Below are 10,512 nucleotides of genomic sequence, written 5' to 3'. Positions count from 1 at the left end.
ACCAAACCTTAGTTGCAGTAGCAGGCTGCATGTTAGATTACAAATGCAGTCAACTCATAACAGTAGGCAACAACCCACCTTCTTAGGTGAGATATTCCATGTAGCTTAATTTACAGTGAAAGGGAAATAAGCAAGACAACTATGAAGAACCAATTCACACAATCTACACTGCAAGACTTGATGACGGATCACTCCTAAGATATCATGTGACACTAAATGTGCAAATATCCAACAAAAACAGAAGTTTAAGGTGAACAACACCTACTTCTAAGATGCCCTGTCTAAGACAAGATAATTGATTTGTTCAAAGTACCCGATAATGAAGAACATTCTTGCTCCCTCTTAGAAACCAAAAAAAATTATGAATTTGGAATCATAATGCTAAAGACCCTAGATTACAGGACCTAAAAAGTAAAGTGTAGACTCTAACATTCTCCAATAGGCCTCACTGGTTTGAGTGAAACATAAAAATACAAAAAGATAGAGCAACACTGGTAGTCTGGGACAAGGCACTGAATCTCCATAAGCATCTGGCCATAATTCATTTGCTCTTTCAAGGGTAACCAAAGATACAATTCTTGTTTACATGCACAGCTCGAGGTGTATAGTCTATAAATGCGGACGACTCACAAGCAACAGGATAAAGACTTTATTTGCGTCCTAATAATTAGTAACGCTCAATAGGCCATAACAGGCCTAAAAATGCACAAAACTCGTAAGAAGAATGCAATAACAAGCAATTTTGAAGAACACAACATCCAAATTCGACAAGGGTTACTCTTATTTCCTTACAGAAATCATGCCATGCTATGTTTGAGATTCTGCATAACATGAAATCAATGAAGGAGATAACTTTGCAATAACATATGACCTGGAATGGAAAGGAGAAAAATTGGTGAAAAATTTGTTGTAATGTAGACATTAGAGAGTGTGAATTACCACTCACATTAGGCTAGTTCCGAGACCTACATGAAACTCGTTGAATAAAGCGCAGAAGTATGTATGTTTAGTGAGCAATGCCTCGTGTTCTGCTAGAGGAGATGGTTTATAACATTTGCAAACAAAACTGACTACCATAAAAAGGGATACAAATGCATCAAATCTTGAGCAAATTAGTTATTTAACAGTGATATTTTTTTGTATTCTACATCAAAAAATTAAGCTCAATAAGTATGACATGGTCTTTGCATCTCAACCATGTTATCCTCTTATTGCAATAGGTTTCATATTTCATGATTGACTATTTTACATGCCAAATATATCATCTTTTCATGTTGCAAGGTTCCATATTTCCAAGAAGTTCCATTTTGAAGAATCATACCATTTTTGAAGAGTTTTACAGTTAAGGGAAAGCCGAACAGCTTAATCTTGGCTTCCCTAGGTTTAAATTGCTTGCTTTAGAAGATAGAGAATGAATATCTGTCCAAGCAGCTTAAGCTTGGCAGATGAGTAGCTAGGTAGAGAAATGAAGGAGCCCAACTGCTTAATCTGGGCCCTTGGAAGAGATAAGGGTACACTTAAATAGGAGGGCAGTCAAAAGAAAAGAAGAAAAGCTGGGTTTTCTAGTTCAAGTTCACCTAAACAAAAAGAAGTGAAAATGTTAGGTAAGTAGGCTGGGTAGGTAGTTTTGTGGTGGCAGAATGAGGAATTGTGATCCATTTTATGTTTTCAAGTGTTATATCCATTCAGATCACAAGTATGAGGCAATTTTCCCTTGGAGCAACTCAAGCGAGGCATGTATAACTTCCCCTTCTTCCTCTCCCTCAAATCATTCACTAACTTCCCCTAAAAGATGTTAAGATCTGCTTAATATCTTTAAAATTCATCATATTCCATAAATATTGCCTAATTAAAGGTCTACTTTGCTTAAGGATGCTTATATTTCTTCTACAAGTCCTATTTCCCCTTTAAAGCCTAAAGATTTCTATCCTTAGCGCTTTTATGATCAAAATTCATATTAACTCCTAACTCTATTATCTAGCTCCCTAGATCATTTCCTTATCCCTTATTATACAAAAATTATAAAAAATCCCAAAATAATACATATTCCCATCCCCTGGCACTATAGCCCTATAACATCAGTTTGGGGAAATGCTAAGTTCATTTGGGGCTTGGCATTAGCCTTTCCGCTTTCAAACCTGGAATTAATTTAGCATTTGGTTAAATTAATAACCATTCCCTTCCCTTTACTTACCCATAACCCTTAATGTTTTACCCTGCATGCCCACATTTTCGGGTTTTGTTTAAATATTTGATTAAATAGTCAAACTCTACCCCCGACGCACATACCATAACCCACAAACCCAAAGTTTTTGAACCCCCACCGCATAAATACATCAATATAATATAGCGGGCCCTCGTACATTATCGTACCCGCAGCTTACAGTTCTGTCCACCGTCGGATCAGGCCCTCCCCATCCGACGACTCTCACCGATTTCAGAGCCGCCCCCACGTCCGGCGGTTAGCTTCCGATAGGCTAGCAGTTTCTCTGCCGTACAAAAGATGCATGTCTCCACGCAATTGTATCGAAGCCCCTCTAACACATACTACCCCCATACAGAAGACGATCTGATAAAACCACAAACCGCCTTCTGTCTCTCCGCCCCTGACGTTAGCGCCACATCGCCACTCATGTCACCTCCACGTCACCCTGTCATACTGCCATGTCATTCGCCCCCTGTCCTCTGCTGACGTCACCTCCATGTCACCCTGCCGTACTGCCATGTTATCTACCCCTGTCCTCCGTTGACGTCACCATGTCATACCCGGGACCCGCCGATGATGTCACGCTGACATCATCACAGAAAGGCACAAAGGGCGAGAATCGCGTCAAAGAATGCCTGAAATGAGAAACAGAGGTAGTTTTTGATGCGCGATTAGCACTCATCGCTAAGAAAAATTACTCAAAATGGAGAGCTTCCTGTTGCTCGGCTACCTGCAAAACCCAAAAATTCGCAAGAGGCAACATTGGAAACAGAGAACTAAAGAAAAGACAGCAAGCAAAGGGAGTCAAGATATGACTACGGCAATTTTATAAGAAGGTCAAGTATGCATACCGAGAGCAGGATAACAAAGCTATGACTCAGTAAAGCACCAGGGCAACAAGCCCAAAAAATACAAATTAAAAGCACCGCCTCAGCCGACTCATTTGATCCCAAAAGTCTAAATTCTCTAACAGAACGGATAGCTAATACCCTAAATATCTACTGCATCATTTACTCTTTCATCTACTATTCATCAAGAGTTAGAAAAGAAATTATGAGTTATTAACTCATCAACTAGATATTTTGTAACTCATTTTCTGTATATATACCGCCCCATAGAGCATATTTGGGGTCGGTCGTTGGTTGATAATCCTCATTCTATACTTGCGTTGTGTACTTTGAGAGCTCTATAATCAAAGACTGCTGGAATGCTTTGGATGAAGAATTGTCTGTTGTGTTATTTAATGGCCAAAGAGTGACTATGGAATTCCTGTGTTACTACATGGCTCAATAAGTGTTTTCTTACCACTATTTACAGTTTATATATGTTTACGCCACCATTGTGTTACCATCTAAATAGCAAGAAAGAAGAATAGCTTAGGCTTTGCTTGACCACACTCTATGCTCAGTCCTTGTTATTTCTATATGTTTTCTTCAAAAATGGTTATGAATATGCATACTTAAATGATCATGTTTACCCTGTTTCTTTCACATATGACTATTATTTAGGAATTCTTGACTGCTCCTAGACAAACTTTCATTCACCTTCCCTCTCTGTTAGCTAATGAAAGATTCTCAGTTGCCTTTCATCTCTGACCTTCATTCCATCTTTATTCCAGCATGATATTGTTCTATGTGTAGCTATCCTGCTCTGTATTCCTCTTGTGACCAAGAAAACGCAACAACAAGCCCTAATCCATGATAACATGCCCAATGGTTTTAACTTCTCACTCTATGCATCCCAACTCTGCTTGAAAACATCATCCTTCCCACCAAAATCAAAACAAAACCCATGTACACCATAACTAGCCTAAAATCAACCCAAAACAAAGCTAAATTTTAAAGAGAGAGCCCTCTCTGACTGCAGGTAGGCTAGGACCTGCAGCCCAAAGATTGGTTTGTGGTTACCTCAGCCGTATCCCTTAAGGAGCGAAGGGACAACTTGAGTGATACCATCATTGGCGACTCCACTGGGGACCTTATTCAGAAAATTCCAAAAAACAAGTTAGAAGCTGGCTCCCAAGAAGAAAACACGTAATACTAGGTCAAATCCAGACCCAAATCCACCAGTTGTTTTTGAAAATCCCAATTTAATCTCTAGAAACCTTAGCAAACAAAAACAAGAAGAGTTTGTTGATTCTAGTCCTGAAACAGTTCAGCCAAGCTGTTTTCCAACCCCTGTTAAAGTTTTGTTTCGTTCAACCCCTACTTCCCCTTGTTCGTCATCCACCTCTCCAAGCACCTTTTCCACACCTCCATTCACTGCGCATACTACCACTACCACCACTGTTATTACAGCTGTCCCAGCTGTTCCAGTCGTTCCACTTATCCCTGTAAATATGGCTAACAGATATGCACCTTTACAGTTACCTGCAAATCCAGGGGCTATGCCTCAGGATTATCAACCCAAAATCACATATTTTGATGCTACTGGTTCTGGCACAGCCCTGCAACATACCAAGAAAATGCAGGACTATTTTGAGAGTTATGAAATAGATGATGATAGTGTAAGAATGAAGATTTTTGTCCAAAGTTTAATAGGAGATGTAAGGCCCTGGTTTAGAGCTCTTCCTGCAAATTCCATAGCTGACCCAGAGGCCCTTTACCAAACATTTCTTAACAGATGGGAGAAGAAGAAGGACCCTCTGCACATATTATCTGAGTATGACACTATCAAAAGAGGCCCTCAAGAAGCTGTCTTAGACTATTGTGCCAGGTTTAACAATGTTTACAACGTTATTCCACAAAACCTTAGACCTCCACCTGATCTTGCTTTATACAAATTCCCTGATGGATTTGATTCAGACATGGCTTATCAGTTAAGGGAAAGAGCCCCTCAAACCTTAGCAGACATGCAGAATGTAGCTGTTAGTGTGGAGGCAAATCTGATTTCCAAGCGAAATAGAGCAAGAGCTGAGAGAAGAACCACTTTTAAAGATGAACCTTCAGCCTTTGAGCAAAAATTGGACACAATCATCAAAGGTATGGATAGCTTTGAAAATAGAATGGGAACTATTGAAAGAAAAGCCTCATGGGAAGGACAGCAAAACAATCCTATCATAAATCCAAACTTTAGAAAAAATCAGAACCCAAACGTTGGAAGGGCAAGTCCTGACCATGATATAAGACCTCCTTTTCATGAAAACTATGTTGAAGCATCCACATCTAGTGAGCAGATAGAGGACACTCACATAAACTTGATGGGTTTGAAGAATGAACAACAAGTATTTCTAACCCAAGAAGACCAAGATGACCATGATATAAAATTTTAGACCAAGTCTCGAGAGTCATTTGACTTCAAACAAGGCTATGATTCAGCTGTCTACGAAGTCCATAAACAATACAAATTGAGAACAAGAACCATTGATGTGTTTGATCCCATCAAGCCAAAGGATGCCAAACAGCCTAAGAAAGTAAAATACAAGGCAGCTATCACAGAACCTGTTGATAAAACAGACCCAAAATTAAAAGAAGTGACCATAGAGGATGTATCTGACATGCAGCCCTCTAATAACCAGCCTTTTGTATCCTTTCCCTCAAAAGACAATGCAAATAGCACTCCTCAAAGCCTTCCCAAAACAGAACAATCTCAAGAAATCACTGATAACCAAGAGAAGATCATTGAAGATACAATTGAAAAGGGAAAATTTGCCAGTCACAATACTAAAACACAGTCAGAAAAACCTTTTGATTTAGAAGCAGAAATTGGTAAATTAAAGATATCTATTCCTCTCTTTGAGCTTGCCAAACATGATGTGTACAGACAGCAAATCAAAAGATCACTGCAAATGCCAGAGAACAGGGATGATGTTAATGTCTTAGATGATCAACCTGAATTACTTTTAGGTCCTGAAGTCAATGGTAAATCAGGACATGGAGTTGTTCTACCCTTTTATGCCAGTTTGCACATTCATGATAAAGTGTTGCACAATGCTATGTTTGATTCAGATGCTTCACACAATCTAATGCCCAAAGCTGTAATGGAGAAGCTAAACCTTGATGTCACTAGACCCTACAAAGACTTATTCTCATTTGATTCTATTCAGGTCAAGTGTTTAGGCTTAATCAAAGACCTTTGTGTGTCTTTAGTCCAATTTCCCAACAAAACGATCTTAATGGACGTGGTGGTTGCTGACATTCCACCAAAGTGTGGCATGCTCTTATCAAGATATTAGGGAGCAAAACTCCAAGGATCTCTCCAACTAGACCTCTCCTATGCCACTATTTCAGTCTTTGGGCAACCAAAGAGACTGTATAGAGAAACACTGATGAAGTATGTGGTAAGTAGTGAGGAAAAACCCCAAAACTTTCCCATTTACACAATCCATTCTAGTATGGATTCCTTTATATTATTCAATGATGATAGCTGCCCTCCCACTAATGAGAAGCCTTTGCCTTTAGAAAAAGAAGCATGCATCAATCAAGAGTTGGTAGTCCATACCCATGAAACTGTTAAAACAATTAGTGCAACCAGCATACAAGAAGAACCACATGAAACACAAAACCTAGGTCCGCCCAATCCTAAAATGACTGAAACTCTTAATACTAACCACAAGCAAGAAATCACATGGTATTTATAGTTTGATGGTTCTGTTAATAATCTAGGAGCAGGGGCAGGAATATGGATTCACAATACACATAACATCCATGCAAAGGGTCATGCTTACAGACTAAACTTCAAATGCACCAACAACATGGCAGAGTATGAGGCTCTCCTTTTAGGCCTTAAACTTCTCAAAGCTCTAGGAGCTGCAAAAGTGTCCATTCTATGTGACTCTGATTTGATCATTCAACAGATGAAAGGTAACTTTGTTACTAATGACAACAGGCTAAGAGCTTATAGGTTTGCTACCACATAAATACTCAATTCCTTCACCAAATCCAAGCTTGCTAAGATTTCTAGAAGCCATAACATGCATGCTCATAGTCTAGCTACTTTTGCTAGCACTTGCAAGCTGCCCTTTGAGCCCAATCACCACTTTACTGCTGAGATAAAGCACAGGCCTGCTGTCCCTAACAATATCAAAGATTGGCAAGTGTTTGAGGATGATGCTCAAATCAACAATTTTCTTACCTTACAGCAAGAATTCTCAAGCTTAAACATTGATGAAGATGCCATGGATGACCCACAACAGCAAATGAGCCAAAATGAGCAAACTATAACAGCTGAAGCAGCAAATCAAATGCTGCACCCAACCATTTTTGATGAGAAAAACATGCAAGAGCTGAAGCAAATGCATTTAGATGAAATAGCTGAAGCAGAGGCTGAAGTGATTGATTTAAAAGACAATTTTCTACCTGCTGGCCTCACTCCATTAGAAGACATATTTGATTCAAACGATGTCCCCAAAAAGCCAAAGATGTAGCCCTTAAATGCTGCTGTGGAAGACTGTAATATTGGGACAGCAGAGAAGCCCAAAATGATTAAACTGTCCAAGTCTTTGCCTCCCGATCAAAAACCAAAATATGTTGATTTATTTAAAGAGTTTCAAGATGTATTTGCCTGGAGTTATGAGGACCTTAAGTCCTATGACACCTCTGTTATTCAACATACCATTCCCTTAAAACCAAATCAAAAGCCCTTCAAACAGAAACTAAGGAGAATCAATCCTGTGCTTCTCCCTTTGATTGAGAAAGAAGTAAAAAGAATGTTTGAGGCTGGTATCATAGCACCCATTAGATTTTTAGAATGGGTATCCAATCTTGTTCCCACAAGGAAGAAAACAAGGGAGATTAGACTATGTGTGGACTTAAGAAATCTGAACCAAGTCTCCCTTAAAGATCACTACCCACTGCCAAAAATGGACCACATTCTACAAAGAGTAGTGGGGTCTTCAAGAATTTCTTTGCTAGATGCCTTTTCAGGTTTTAATCAAATACTTGTTCACTCGGATGACCAAGACAAGACAACCTTTACAACACCGTGGGGAACCTTTAAATATGTGAAAATGCCTTTTGGGCTAAAGAATGTAGGTGCTACCTTTCAAAGGGCCATGGACATTGCATTTGCCAAGGAAATCGATGATTTCCTAGTGGTTTACCTTGATGACCTTACTCCTTTCTCAAAATCTGATCAAGAGCACCTTAAACACCTAAGGCAAGTGTTCCTAACCTGTAGGAAATATGGCATTTCCTTAAATCCTAAGAAATCTCTCTTCGGCCTAGAAGAAGGCAAATTTCTAGGCCATATCATTTCAAAAGATGGAATTAGAATAGATCTAGAAAGAAAACAAGCCATTTTGCAAATCCCTTATCCGAGAAACATCAAAGAATTGTAAGCATTCCTAGGAAAGATCAATTTCCTAAGGAGATTTATCCCAAACTTGGCTGAGCTGATAAGAATGCTAAATAACATGTTAAAGAATGATTCCAAGGTAAAATGGACTTTAGAGGCCAAGCAAGCCTTTGAGGGCATAAAATCTGCCTTAACCCAAGCCCCAGTCCTCACAAGTCCTCAATTTCATAAGGATTTCATCATTTTTTTCATTTTCATCTGAACACACCATTGCTGCTGTCCTTTTGCAGAAAGATGATCAAGGAAATGAAAAGCCAATTACATTTTTCAGCTGAGCCCTTAGAGATGCACCCTTGAAGTACCAAATCATGGAGAAGCAAGCATATGCCCTTGTTAAAGCAATCAAAGATTTCAGAATTTACATTTTATATTCACATGTGATTGCTTATGTGCCAAATGTTGTTGTAAAAGACATATTAACTCAAGAGGGCATAGAAGGAAAAAGAGGCAAATGGATTGCCAATATCCTTGAGTATGACATTGAGATAAAACCCACCAAGCTGATAAAGGGACAAGGTTTAGCCAAACTGATGTCCGAAACCAATTTTCAAGCCTTAGACATTAATCAACTAGACAATGAACAGGAGCTGGCGACTCCACAGATCAGTGAAGCTTTTTTGCAATCCCCATGGTATGCTGATATATGTTTTATATTGTTAAACCTATGTGCTCCTCCAAGGTTGTCTAGAACCAAAAAGAGATTTTTAAAGATGAAAGCATCAAAGTTTTGTGTCTTAGATAGTGCCCTGTTTTGGAAAAATCATGAAGGAATATTGCTAAATTGTCTAACTATGAATGAAACTGACAGTGTCATGAAAGAATTTCATGTAGGGGACTATGGAGGGCACTTATATTGGAAGTCCACTGCTGATAAGATACTAAGGGCTGGTTTCTATTGGCCCTCTTTGTTTGCTGATGTGAGAAAGTTTGCTGTTTCATGCCACAAATGCTAAATCTTTGAAGGCAAAAGAAAGCTTCTGCCCTTGCCCCTTAAGCCCATTTCAACCGAGAAGCCTTTTCAACAATGGGGTCTTGAATTCATTGGAGAAATCCATCCATCCTCTTCTGGCCAGCATAAGTGGATTCTAACAGCCACAGATTACTTTACCAAATGGATTGAATCCATCACATGTAGGCAGGCCAATGACTCCACCATCATCCATTTCCTTGAAACCAACATTTTGTCCAGATTTGGCTGTCCTGAGAAGATCTTTACAGATAACGTTGATGCCTTCAAATCCAAGAAAATGATCATTTTTTGCCACAAATTCCACATTACCTTAGGTCACTCCACAGCCTATTACCCTCAAGGTAATGGCCTAGCCGAATCATCCAACAAAAGTCTGATTAACATCATTGAGAAAGTCTTGGAGGAGAACAAGAAGAACTGGCACAAAAAGCTTGTAAATGCCCTATGGGCAGACAGATTGTCAACCAAGAGATCCATTGGGATGAGCCCATATGAGTTAGTTTATGGCATGGAGGCCAAGTTCCCCTCTTCTTTGGGAATCCCTGTTATCAAATTGCTGCAAGAGATTCAGGCAGAGCCAAATGATATCCAAAGAAGAATAAACCAAACCATCCATTTGCAGCAAACAAGAGAGCAAGTGTACGACAGAGCTCAGATTTTACAAGAGAAGCTCAAGAAAATTTTTGACAAAAGAACCAAGGTTGAAGATTTCTACATAGGCAACAAAGTCTTAAGATGGGATTCAAGAAGAGAGGACAAAGGAAAGCATGGCAAGTTTGATTTCCTGTGGAAAGGCCCCTTTATTATTTCTGTTGTTCAAGGCAACAACACATATTTTCTGAAGAGTTTGGATGGCAGCACAGCTGAAGAAGGCCCTGTCAATGGCCGAATGCTAAAGCACTATCATGATCCCTTTTGTTGAATGCAACACAGCTCTGTATACTATCTGTACATTAATATTTGTATTTTCAGCACTTTTTCTTATAACAGGCCAATAAGAGGCAACAACGCAACAAATTTTGAAGGAAAGATCAAAGAAAGC

This window comes from Pinus tabuliformis, chromosome 6, assembly GCF_031772625.1.
Source record: "Pinus tabuliformis cultivar Carrire ecotype Pingquan chromosome 6, CPIR1, whole genome shotgun sequence".
Classification (NCBI taxonomy): Eukaryota; Viridiplantae; Streptophyta; class Pinopsida; order Pinales; family Pinaceae; genus Pinus; species Pinus tabuliformis.
This window is presented reverse-complemented; position numbering follows the sequence as displayed.